The 13,126-nt window shown below is 43.7% G+C and overlaps 1 protein-coding gene across 3 annotated transcripts in view; it reads right to left on the bottom strand.

The window, feature by feature from the left end:
- PDGFA (platelet derived growth factor subunit A) overlaps nt 1-13,126 on the bottom strand; it is an 88,401-nt gene that overhangs the window by 5,069 nt on the left and 70,206 nt on the right. The gene's annotated exons all lie outside the window — the stretch shown is intronic.

Here is a 13,126-nt window from a genome sequence, read left to right as displayed (position 1 = left end):
TTATGTATTTATACATGCATAATGCAAAAGCAAGCTATATTGCAGAATGTAATTTTCAGTCCAATTGCTGTTTTATTAAAACTAGGGCTGCATTTCCATTAAAATCATTAATCATGATTAATCAGTTTTAATCACCATTAATCGCACAATTAAAAACTGACATCACTTCTGGGTGCCGCGCCTAGGAAATGACGTCAGAGGGAGAGTCGACGGGGTCACGAGGAGCATGTTCAAGTTCTTGCTGCTCGTGGTGGTGAAAGCCTTATCAGGCTTCAGCGGATTCAGAACACCGCGGCTAAACTAATCTTCGCAAAAAGCAAATTCGACCACGTCTCCCCGCTCCTGTCTAAGCTTCACTGGCTCCCAGTAACCCTTAGGGTACACTACAAATGCGCCTGTCTAGCCTTCAAGTCTCTACACGGTATCCTTCCTCTTCTTTTCCCACTATCTTGGATCTCCTCGAATCCTAACTCCACCAGATCTACACAAAAATTCAAACTATCCTTCCCCTCTTTAAAAGGCATATCCCACACAGGAAAACTAGGGACATCCCTCCTCTTCAGGATCACCGAGCTGTGGAACGGCTTTTCTGCCCCGCTTCGGAGTACGACTTCCCTCCAACGCTTCCGAAAACATTTGAAAACCTGGCTTTTTTCTAAATTGTAACTACTCTCCCCCTCCTCGATATTCTAAGTCCCTCTATCTTCCTCTTTACTAAGTCCTTCCCCTCTTCATTGGAGTTCCTTTCTATATCAATTCCTGTAAACCGTGTCAAGCTCTACTTTTGTGGAGATGATGCGGTATACAAACTTAAGGTTTAGTTTATATATATTTACTGCGGCTCCTTGTGGCTCTAGGCAAGTAACTTAACCCTCCAATGCTCCAGACACAAAATACGTACTTGTATATAATATGTAACCAGCTTTGACTGTAACCATAGAAAGGTGGTATATCACATTCCCTTCCCTTCCCTAAAGGACTGATAATTGCCCTCCCTCCCACCTCCAGTTCAAACATCTCTCCTTTTCTCTTCTTTCCCTGCTTTCATCTTTCCCCAGGTACATTCTCTTTCTCTCTCTCTTATCCCATCTTTCCTTCCTCCCACCCACTGCCCAGCACCTTTCTCTCCCTCCCCTCCACCTCCATGAGCAGCAACACAAACTTAGTGTGAGCAGCATCAAGTCCTCAGCCACAGCTTACACTGGTGGCTCTTCCAGTTCTGCTTGCAGGTGTGCAGCTCAGTCCCTCCCCCCATCAGGGTTCAGCATCAGCTGCTCTCCTGACAATCTACCTTAAAAATGTCCTTTTCATTGATCCCGAGCAGCGGTAGCATTGCACATACACTGCCTGTGGCCTGCTCCAAAGCTTTCTCTCTGGCCTATCCCACCTCTTCTGACATCACTTCCTGTTTCTGCATGGGTGGGACAGGTCCGAGGGAAAGCTTTGAAGCAGGCTGCAGGCAGCATACATGCAACATTGCCATTGCTGGGGACTAACAGAAGACCACCTTTAAGATAGACTGGTGGGGGAGATTAGTGTTGAACTGTAGAAGTGGGGAAAGAGGCCAGATCTCCAAAGATAAGGGTTGGTAGTGCAAGAGAGCAGAAGAGATGTTTTGGAGGTAACAGGAGATATTGCAATGTAATTAATTTTTTTTTTTAATGCAAAAGTGGAAGTAAAAAAGAAGTAGGGAACTATAGGCCTCTAGACTATGTTTACTGTTTATAATCTTTTGTAAACTGCGTTGAACTTATGGTTAAGCGGTTAAAACGCACAATGTTATGTAAGACTGACTTCTATAGTAAGAAAATTAATGGAAATGCTTTTAAAACAGAAAATATTGACATATCTGGAATCCAGTGGATCACAGGACCCGAGACAACATGGTTCACTAGAGGCAGGTCTTGTCAGACAAATCTGATCAATTTCTTTGACTGGGTGACCAGAGAATTGGATAGAGGGAGTGCGCTAGATGTATTTAGATTTTATCAAAGCCTTTGACAGTGTCTTAATAAATAAACTGAGTGCTCTTGGGATGGGACCCAAAGTGACAGACTGGGTCAGGAACTGGTTGAGTGGAAGGCGACAGAGGGTAGTGGTCAATGGAGATCACTCTGAGGAAAGGGATGTTACTAGTGGTGGACCTCAACGTTCGGTTCTTATGAAAGGTCACTTGGACACACAAAGACAGAGACGTGAAGAAGGTACAAGAGGTTTATTTATAGCATGCCGGACCCTTGTGCAGTGAACAGCCTGCTTACAAGAGTATTAGAAACAGGAAATGCACGGACTTTTATGCCCTTTTCACTAAGCATATGCAAACTAATATATGCAAAAACTACAATTTTCATTTGTTACTTCTATAACTTTTCTATAATTATTATTGGTCCTAAGCCAGCAAACTTATAGGTTTAGGGTTACAACTTATAGTCCTATAGGAAGCTAGCTCATTTCTCTGCTTATCTAAGCCTTGCAGTTCTAAATGTTACATGTTCAGGAGGGCAGGGTACATCATGGCTCAAACTCTTATTTATTTAGCTTACAATGTAGTAAGGTAGGGACATACATTTCAAGCAGATGATGTCAATAGCATATACACTGTTTTCAGCTATGTAGGCCAGAGCAGTATTTCAAACAACAGTTAACCATTTCATGACCCTACACTTAGGCCTGTTTTTAACATTTTTGTAAGCAATATTGCTGAAGGGCTGTTAGATAAGATTTACCTCTTTGCGGATGATACCAAAATCTGCAATAGAGTAGACACCCCTGATGCTGTGAACAACATGAGGAAGGATCTAGCAAAGCTTGAAGAACGGTCTGAAATTTGGCAGCTAAGATTTAATGCTAAGAAATATAAGGTCATGCATTTGATCTGCAAAATCCCAAGGGGTTTAAGGGGTGAAAAACGTTTTGAACGAAAGAGGAGTGGGACTTAGAAGTGATGATCTTAAGGTGACCAAACAGGTCAAAAAGATGACGGCGAAAGCTAGAAGGCTAGGATGCATAGGGAGAGGTATAACCAGTAGGAGAAAGGAGGTATTGATGCCCCTGTATAAGTCTTTGGTGAATCAGAATGTATGTAAAACGTATTGTGAATAGTATTTAGTAGCAAGGAGTCACTCATGCCACATATACAAAAACTATTGACATCACACCATCAATATGGAAAATTATAACACAACGGAGAAAAATAAACCTCAATTGTGAGAGGCCGGGACTACACAAGTACCCGAACCTGATCACATCATCACTGATTTATGAAAAAACTCCGTGTACATTTAAATAAATAGTTTCCATTCATACCAAGTCAAATGTTTTTCAAAGGTTTTTTCAATGTGAGCAATGTAAGCAAAGTCCAATGTACTGGAACATATCAAAAAAGTGAACAAGATCCCAAACTGACTAAAATATTAGCAAGGGCTACAGCTCAACTTCACTTATATAAATGGTTGTGGAGGCATAGGGTATAGAACAATGATAGGAGAGAAACAAATCCACTCATCTGAAGATGTAAAGTAACTCGAAAAACTCTCAATTCCTTATCCCGACAGAAAAGTCTTTCTGTTTCGCCTAAGGAGGCTACTTCAGGGGATCAATACAGTGTCCAAATATCACCCCGCTTCTTACAACACGATAGTAGTAAAGCTGGCTCCTCTCAAAATGGTTCATTGGACTTTGCTCACATTGCAAAAACCTTTGAAAAACATTTGACTTTGTATGAATGGAAACTATTTATTTAAATGTACACGGAGTTTTTTCATAAATCAGTGATGATGTGATCAGGTTCGGGTACTTGTGTAGTCCCGGCCTCTCACAATTGAGGTTTATTTTTCTCCGTTGTGTTATAATTTTCCATATTGATGGTGTGATGTCAATAGTTTTTGTATATGTGGCATGAGTGACTCCCTGCTACTAAATATTATTCACAATACGTTTTACATACATTCTGATTATATACGATTGTATTTCCTAACACATTTAGTTGTAAGTCTTTGGTGAGACATCATTTAGAATACTGTGTACAATTCTGGAGACCGCACCTTCAAAAAGCTATAAACAGGATGGAGTCAGTTCAGAGGAAGGCTACTAAAATGGTATAAGGCCTTCATCATAAGGTGTATGGGGACAGACTTACAGCTACATTCAGGGCTCCTTTTACTAAGCTGCAATAGCGTTTTTAGCGCACGCAGAATTTTAGCGTGCACTAAACCCGCGCTACGTGGCCAGAACTAATGCCAGCTCAATGCTGGCATGTCTAGTGCGTGCGGCAATTCTGCGTGCAGTAAGCGCTTGCTAAAACCACTATCATTAGTAAAAGGAGCCCTGAATGATCTCAATATGTATACTTGGGAGGAAAGGCGGGAGAGGGGAGATGTAATAAAGACATTTAGACACCTACATGGCATAAATATGCACGAGGCGAGTCTCTTTCATTTGAAAGGAAGCTCTGGAATGATAGGGCATAGGATGGCGATAGGCTCCGGAGTAATCTAAGGAAATACATTTTTACAGAAAAGGGTGGATGATGCATGGAATAGTCTCTCTCTGTGGAGGTGGTGGACAAAGACTGTGTTTGAATTCAAGAAAACGTGGGACAGGCACATGGGATCTCTTTGGGAAAGTAGGAGATAGTGGATGGGTCATTTGGCCTTTATCTGCCGTATATATCTATGTTTCTATTCATTGCAAAGTTCACTGCGATTAACTTGAAACCTAATTAACACACTTCCACCGACAGCTTTTGTCTTCACAGCATGAGCTGATTTCTGTGGTGCAAAAGCTCTTTTCATATTTTACAGGTTTGTCCGTTGTAACATCCAGCAGCTGCTTCTTTCCTCACAAGCAAAATAATTTCAGATTTTCACAAACAAGCATATGAACAACTGTCCCTTGGTCATTAGCTTTGCCCTCATCCCTCATCCCATATCTAAAATTCAAGGACAAAGCTACTGATTCCCATGATTGTGAGACCAAGAGCAAAAGGGAGGGGGAGGTGTCAAAATTTGAAACCACTATCACTATCACTACTTACGAAGAATTTAGGAAGCGTCTAAAAACACACCTGTTCCTGAAATACCTAGACAACTGACCTGTTCTCCCCCTTACTCACTCACTCTTTCCGCTCTCAAGTCCAATTATCCTGTACCTTCCCTAATTTTTTGTAAACCGCATAGAACTTCACGGTATTGCGGTATATAAACTGTTATTATTATTATCATCTATGTGCCTGAATAGGCAGTGGTGACCCCCTGGGTGCCCCCTTCAACACATCAGGGACCATCAGTCTAGAACTGTGGTTCCCAATCCTGTCCTGGAGGACCACCAGCCAGTTGGGTTTTTTGGGATAGCCCTAATGAATATGCATGAGAGAGATTTGCATATAATGGAGGTGACAGCCATGCAAATCTGCCCCATGCATATTCATTAGAGCTATCCTGAAAACCTGACTGGCTGAACAGGTGCTAAATCCGAGAGCCCAATCTGAAGGGGAAAAGAAGGAATCCTTTTATTTGTTGAAAATGTTTTGGCTTACTGATTTATTTATTTTTTTTTTTGCCGTTGCAGTATTTATAGATCCCCTTGAGACAGCATCAGTGCAGCTCAGTTCATGGGAGAGATTGCTTTCTAACGCAGTTTTTAGCTTTTAATATCAAATAAATGTTTTTATGTTAAAAATGTATTGGAGACTCTCCCTGATTGTAGAATAAATGCTGAAAAGTCTTGACAAAGAAGCAAATATCCATACTAATGAATTGGTGGGGTTTTTAGACGCTTCCTAAATTCTTTAAACAAGGAATGTCTCCAAAAATATGTTCATATTCAGAATTTACCCTTTCCTAGTACATTGGATAAAGCCTGTGCTCACAAGATCATTTTCTCCGAAATACTCCACTGACACCAAACTATACCTTCCCCCCAGCAGAAAACAAGTGACCATTGGAAGGATCCCAGAGCCCAGTCCCTGTCTCCTTTTAAACATGGATAAAATATTGTGGATGCCATTTAAAAACACAGAAATAAATGAAACAACAAAATAATGTACAGTGATACCTATCTAATATAATAAAACGGTAAGCCGCGCATGCGCACTTCCTATGCGTGCGTCCGTTTTCCGTGAGCTGTAGCACACATAGGAAGTGCGCATGCGCGGCTTAGGGCTCTGTTTTTCGGTCTGGACTGCTCCCTGCCGTATTGTATTTTTTAGTTGAAAGACACGGCGGTGGCTCCTCTCACGATCCCCGCCTGCGTCGGACTTCCGACGCAGGTGGGGATCGTGAGAGGAGCCACCGCCGTGTCTTTCAAATAAAAAAAATACAATATGGCAAGGCGAGCAGGGAGCAGGCCAGACCAAAGCTCAAACTTGAACTGCCAGTTGGCCGGCTCCCTTGCCAGAGTTATTTTTTCACTTTAAATGTAATGTAATGTAATGTAATTTATTTCTTATATACCGCTACATCCGTTAGGTTCTAAGCGGTTTGTAGAAAATATACATTAAGATTATAAATGAGAAGTAAGAAGGTACTTAAAAAATTTAAAGGTGCCACCGCGGCTCCTGTCACCAGGGAGTCAGCCAGATCACCACGGCAGCCCCCTCCCGCCCTCTCTCTTGGCCTACTAGGAGCAGGCGAGTGAAGCCAGGTACTTCCGGGTAGCTAAGGGGCGGAGCACGGCGCGTGCTCAGGGTCTGGGTGGAGAAGCCGGTGCTAGAGCCGTTGTGCACATTAGCGCTGGCTAACGCAACCCGGGTAAGGGAGGTCAAGCGGGGAATCAGTTTGGGCGGAGGATCGCACAGAGTTGGGACTGGCGTTCACCTTCGGATTAAACAGTAACCAGCTCCAGGGGAGCCGGACGACACCCACATGTAACAGACCAGCGGCACCCCCGATTTCCCGAACCCCCCCCTCCCCCCAAGCAACAACAAAAACTCCTCCCGATGCCTGCGGCGGTGACCTCCCCACCCCAAGTAAACTCCCCTGGAGCAAGATCGGATGCCCGGAAAAGGGGGGAGGGGGAGATCACTCCCAACCGTCCGAGGATCTTTTCTAATGGAGTTATGGCTGGTGGTCAGCAGCAGCTGCCACCGCAAAAGCTGACAATGGGGATGTGTAAGAGAAGGGCGCAGAAAAGGGGATATGTGTGAGAAGGAGGCTGCAAAGGGACATACTGTATGTGAGAAAAGGGTGCTGGGCCTGGAGGCTGAAAGGGAAAAGATGTGAGAAGGGTGCGGGGGGGGGGCTAAAAAGGGGTCATGTGAGGGAAAGAGGCTTTAAAGTGGGGCTCTTGGGTAAAGAGACCTGATGTAGGAGGCTGTTAAAAGAAGACAGTTCGGAGAAGAGGGCTGGAGCTTGGGACTGCAAAAGGTGAGTTGTGAGAGAAGGGGCTGAAAAGAAAGACAGGTGTGATAAGGAGACTGGGCCTAGAACTGAGGACTGGAAGAGTAGGTATGAGAAGGGGGTTGGGTTTGGGGGCTATAAAGGAATGTGTGAGAGAAGGGAGCTGGGGATGAAAAAAGGAGGAGATGGGAGAAGGGGGCTACAAAAGAGGGCATGTGAGAGAAAGGGGCTGAAGATAGGAGCTGGAAGAATAAGTGAAGGGGGAATGAAGAGGGAGTTCTATGGAGGTGAAGGACAGAGAAAGGGGACAGATTTTTAAGTTGGTGGAAATAGGGAAGGTAAAAGGGGAAATGGGAGCCTGAATAGAGGGGGTAAGACATAAGAAGAATAGCCATACTGGATAAGACTAATCTATTCTAGCACCCGTTAATGTAACGGGCTTAAACACTAGTTTATTATATTAATTAATACATTTTTGACTAGCTTTTAGGGCTAAAATAAAATCCTTCCTCAGGCCAGGACAGAATGAGCAGAAGATGGCAATATTTTCAAGAATGGCAAAATGAAAGTGTGTAAAATTAAATTAAAATAGCTGGGCTGATATCAGTGGCTTAGCGAGGGAAGCTGGCACCCGGGGTTGAGGTGCCTGGCATCCCCACTCTGTGCACCTCTTGATGCACTGTTTCCACCCCCCCCCCCCATAAATCTTCACCAGCAGCAAGCAAACTGGAATACCCATTGCTTATGCCAGCTGAGCCTTCCTTCTGATGTCATTTCCTGGTCCCATGAACAGGAAGTGACATCAGAGTGAGGAGCAAGGCCAGTGCAAGCCTGCCCGCTGCCAGCAAAGATTTCAAGGGGTAGAGGCGGGAGGGGGTTGCCCTTCAGAGACCTGTTCCATCTCATCCCATCGCCAAGGGGTGGGGGAGAGGACATGTGCCAGCACCCCCACCAAGTAGGCACCCAGGGTGGTCTCTCCCCCCCACCTTGCTATGCCACTGGCTGATGATATTCAGCATCAGCAGTTAGAATTTTATTTCAAACACTGGCCACCACAGAAATAAAGAAGATGGATATTCTGTATTGGTATGTGAACAATAGCACAGCAGCTCGTTTTCTGGGTGCTGAAGCCCTGGCAATATACTATAGAGCAGGGGTCTCAAAGTCCCTTCCTTGAGGGTCGCAATCCAGTCGGGTTTTCAGGATTTCCCCAATGAATATGCATGAGATCTATGTGCATGCACTGCTTTCAATGCATATTCATTGGGGAAATCCTGAAAACCAGACTGGATTGCGGCCCTCAAGGAGGGACTTTGAGATCCCTGCTGCAGAGCAAATGCCAATCGTTTTGAAAAGTTGGCACCTATGAACAGTAGTCTTTTTCCTGTCCTAACTTAGGGCTCCCTTTACAAAGCCGGGGCAGCGATTCCCATGTGGCAGATGCAACGAAGCCCATTCAATTTCCATGGGCTTCGTCGCATTTGCCGCTCCAGGAAACACTACCGTGGATTTATAAAAGGGGCCCTTAATCCGGATCGTTAACTACTGTAGTTACTGGTCTGTTAACCAGTAACTTCCAATTGCACTTTCACTTTACCTCCCAAACTGCCTCCGTAATATGTGTAATTATATTCAGTGACACTACCCAGTAGTCACACAAACCAAGGAAACAGGGTTCTCGTGGATAATGCATGAGGCACAAACAAAAAAAAAAAAGTGAGGAACAACAACAGTGAATCCAGTCAATGTCCAACTTATTAAAAAGATGTAAAATGTCCCTTAAAACTAATGGTGTGGCTCAATCCAACTGATGGAGTGAATCAACACGGCCATGTTTTGGCTAAAAAAAAAAGCCTGGACAGGAGTCCGCCTTGTAAAAATAAAAATAAAAAACTACTTTGACATCTTTTCTGTTCTTGTCTGCCATCCGCAATATTCTTCCATCGTGTGCCCAGCTGCTCAAGCATCTTACTGTTACTGCAACAGATTCATCCATCGTTGCTGGCAACCAGAAACATTTCTAGCATTTAATAGACACTTATTTTCCTGCTCATCCACTACACTGTTAAGGTTCTCTTCTACGCCCATGTCTGAAAGGCAATCCAATTTTACCTTCCCTGATGATGTAAAAACATAGACTACTGAATTTTTGGGAAGGTTGTACCAAAACCAGATAGAAATAGAAGGTTCTATTTGTTATTTATAAACAGTTGTATAGAATATTGTCCCTTTTTATATATGAATAATAAGATTTAGATATAAAATCATAAGTGTTCGAGGCTTGTGCATATGACGACAGAGTTCATGGGGAAAGGTCGGGAACAGAGCTCGCAGAGACGGGGCAGGGGTGAAGATTGAACCTGCAGAGATGGGGACAGAGATAGAGCTTGTGGGGATGGGACAGGGACAAACTCTGTCCCCGTGTCCTTCTCTATACTAGATTTAACACAGAAGAAGAATCTGGTGGCCGCTGCATAGATTAAATCAAATGTCACAGAAAGGGCCTAAGTTTTCTTAAATCCAAAAAGAACCTGCCAGAATAACAAAATATATCAGAGCAGAGCACAATCCTGGCTGAGAACCTTCGACGCTTTAGGATCTCTTAATGAAGCTACAATTTCTCTTTCTCGCAGGCACGCCAAGCCCTTCTCACAGGCACGCCAAGCCCTTCTCACACACTGGTGTGCGTTTAGTGCTTGCCATTGAGCTCCTGGGAGCAAAGACTAATTTCTATTACTGAGCAATTTTATTTCGGCAAGAGTTGGAAAAAGTAAACTAATTTGTCCAAAATGAAGGGGCAGCAACGAGTGATTTATGGAGGCCTCTTCCATTCTTATTTAATAAAACTGTTGCTTTAGCCGAGGTCAGACGGAGTCGTTTTGATCCGATCGCTTGCCATCATGGCTGTTCCCCCTTTGTTCAAACATGCCATGACACATCACTCCTCTAAAAAAAAAAAACTCTCCCTGGACGCTACCGACTCAGCTATTATTCCAAATCTCTCCTCCATTTCGTATCCAGATTGCTCAAATTTCCCGTTTACACTCAGGGCTCCTTTTACTAAGGTGCGCTAGTGTTTTTAGCGCGCGCTAACCCCGCGCTAAGCTTCTAGAATTAACACCAGCTCAACGCTGGCATTAGCGCCTAGCGCGCGCCATTCCGTGCGTTAAATGCCCTAACGCAGCTTAGTAAAAGGAGCCCTCGGTTTTGACTTTCTTTCATCTCAAATTGCTCTGGATCCGGTCCAGTCCGGCTTTTGCTCTCTACACACTACAGAAACTTCTCACGCCAGTTTCCAGGGACCTCCTCATGGCCCAAGATTAAAGAATATCTTGGTAGTTAAAGACATGGTCTGTGAACCAAGGAAGGTTTGAATCCTACAGTGGGGGGAGAGTGTGGCACAGTGGTTCAAGCTAAAACCTCAATAAATAGCCGCTGGTAACCCAGATGTGATGAAAAACCAACGTATGATAGAGTTAACATTTTCAACACTGAATGTGACGATAAGAACATAAGAAATGCCTCTGCTGGGTCAGACCTGAGGTCCATCATGCCCAGCAGTCCGCTCATGCGGCGGTCCAACAGGTCCAGGACCCTCTATCCCTTTTTCCAGCAGGAAACTGTCCAATTCTTTCTTAAACCCCAGTACCGTACTCTGCCCTATTACATCCTCTGGAAGCGCATTCCAGGTGTCCACCACATGTTGGGTAAAGAAGAACTTCCTAGCATTCGTTTTGAATCTGTCCCCTTTCAACTTTTCCGAATGCCCTCTTGTTTTTTTATTTTCTGAAAGTTTGAAGAATCTGTCCTTCTCTACTCTCTCTATGCCCTTCATGATCTTGTAAGTCTCTATCATATCCCCTCTAAGTCTCCTCTTCTCCAGGGAAAAGAGTCCCAGTTTCTCCAATCTTTCTCTCTCTCCCTCTGTCCCTCTCTACTCTCTCTATGCCCTTCATGATCTTGTAAGTCTCTGTCATATCCCCTCTAAGTCTCCTCTTCTCCAGGGAAAAGAGACCCATTTTCTCCAATCTCTCAGCGTACGAAAGGCATTCCATCCCCTTAATCAGTCGTGTCGCTCTCCTCTGAACTCTCTCGAGTAACGCCATGTCCTTCTTAAGGTACGGTGACCAATATTGGACGCAGTACTCTAGATGCGGAAGCACCATTGCCCGGTACAGCGGCAGGATAACTTCTTTCATTCTGGTTGCGATACCCTTCTTGATTATACCTAGCATTCTATTCGCTCTCTTAGCGGCCGCTGCGCAATGTGCCGTCGGCTTCATTGCATTGTCCACCATTACCCCCAAGTCCCTTTCCTGGGTACTCTCATTCAATAACATCCCTCCCATCGTATAATTGTACCTCAGGTTTCTGCTCGTATAATAATAACATCCCTCCCATCGTATAATGTCCAAAAACGTAAGCACAGCACAGACCTAACTCAATCCAAAAAATGAAGGAAAAAGCCTCAGAAAGGGCCCTCCCACCTCACCAAAACGGCTGAAAGTGGTGGTCGAGCGTTCACCTCACTGGCAAAAAACCTTCATTGTGTGATAAAGTCTTATGCTGTGCTGTAATGTGCCAACGAAAATTAAATAATAGAGGAATTATTCCACTTATTCACTGATCGGTACATCAACGGTGGCCAGCGTTTCAAAAATTCATGCTGCCTCAGGTGTATCCCGACCGATCAGGTTTCTTTCAGAACAAGACGCCAAACCGCCTCTTGCTCCCGAGATTGAGTTAGGTCTATGCTGTTCCTGTCTTACATTTTTGGACATCTTCACATTCAGTGTTGAAAGTGTTTACTCTATCAAGCTCAAACCTCAGCACCATGGAGTGTCCGTTTGCCTTGATACTTTTTGAAAGAGTCCCGATGGTCCTGCTTAAGGCTGGACCAGAGAGCGAGGGATGCTTTGTTCCGATGACTTATTGTAATTAAAATCTCAGGTCTTTAACTACCACAGAATCAATGGTGTGTTTCACTTTAACAAACGGAGCTAGCGCTGTAATACTCTAACAATTATCTGGTCGTGTAACTTTCCAGTAATAAATATTTATTAAAGTAAAAGCAAATCTCCTGAACAGTTTTACACGTTGAAAAAGATAATCCCACTGATATGCAGAGCAATTTAAGTGGGTAAGAGAGGTTTAAAAAAAAAAAAAAAAAAAGGTATAGATAATTTCCTAAACAAGAAGTCCATAGGCCATTATTGAGACAGCTTGGGGAAATCCACTGCTTGTTCCTAGGATTAGCAGTCATAAAATTTGTTTTACCACTTAAAGATCAAGCTAGGTACTTGGGACCCAGTATGGCAATTCTTATATTCTTATGTAAGCCGAGTATAGGACAATCAAGCCATTGTGACATCACTGATGAGGTTGGCTCTGAGGTACTGTGGAATGAGGCATTATGACATCACAATCTCAGCTCTGGAATGTTGCTTCTCTTTGGGTTTCTGCCAGATACTTGAGACCTGGGTTGGAAACAGGACGCTGGGCTTGACGGACCTTCAGTCTCAGCAAGTATAGCAGTGCTTATGTTCCTTTAAGAATAGAGTCAATAATGGCAATTCTAGGGTTAAACGAAATCCGGACTAGTTTCATTAGCAAATTCTTTATCAACCTATGTGTTTCTAGCACTCCTATCTGATGTAGGCTTTAGGAAAATATTGACCTTTCTTTCATGCAAGAGGCCAGTCATTCACAAAGACTGAATGCAGTGACTGAAAAAAAAAAAAAAAATCTACACTTCCTTACTTAAAAAAAGAAGTATTATTTGACTTTTT

The sequence above is a fragment of the Geotrypetes seraphini genome, chromosome 11, assembly GCF_902459505.1.
Source record: "Geotrypetes seraphini chromosome 11, aGeoSer1.1, whole genome shotgun sequence".
NCBI classification, from domain to species: Eukaryota; Metazoa; Chordata; class Amphibia; order Gymnophiona; family Dermophiidae; genus Geotrypetes; species Geotrypetes seraphini.
Note: the sequence above shows the minus strand (reverse complement) of the source record. Positions and strands in the feature narration are given on the sequence as shown.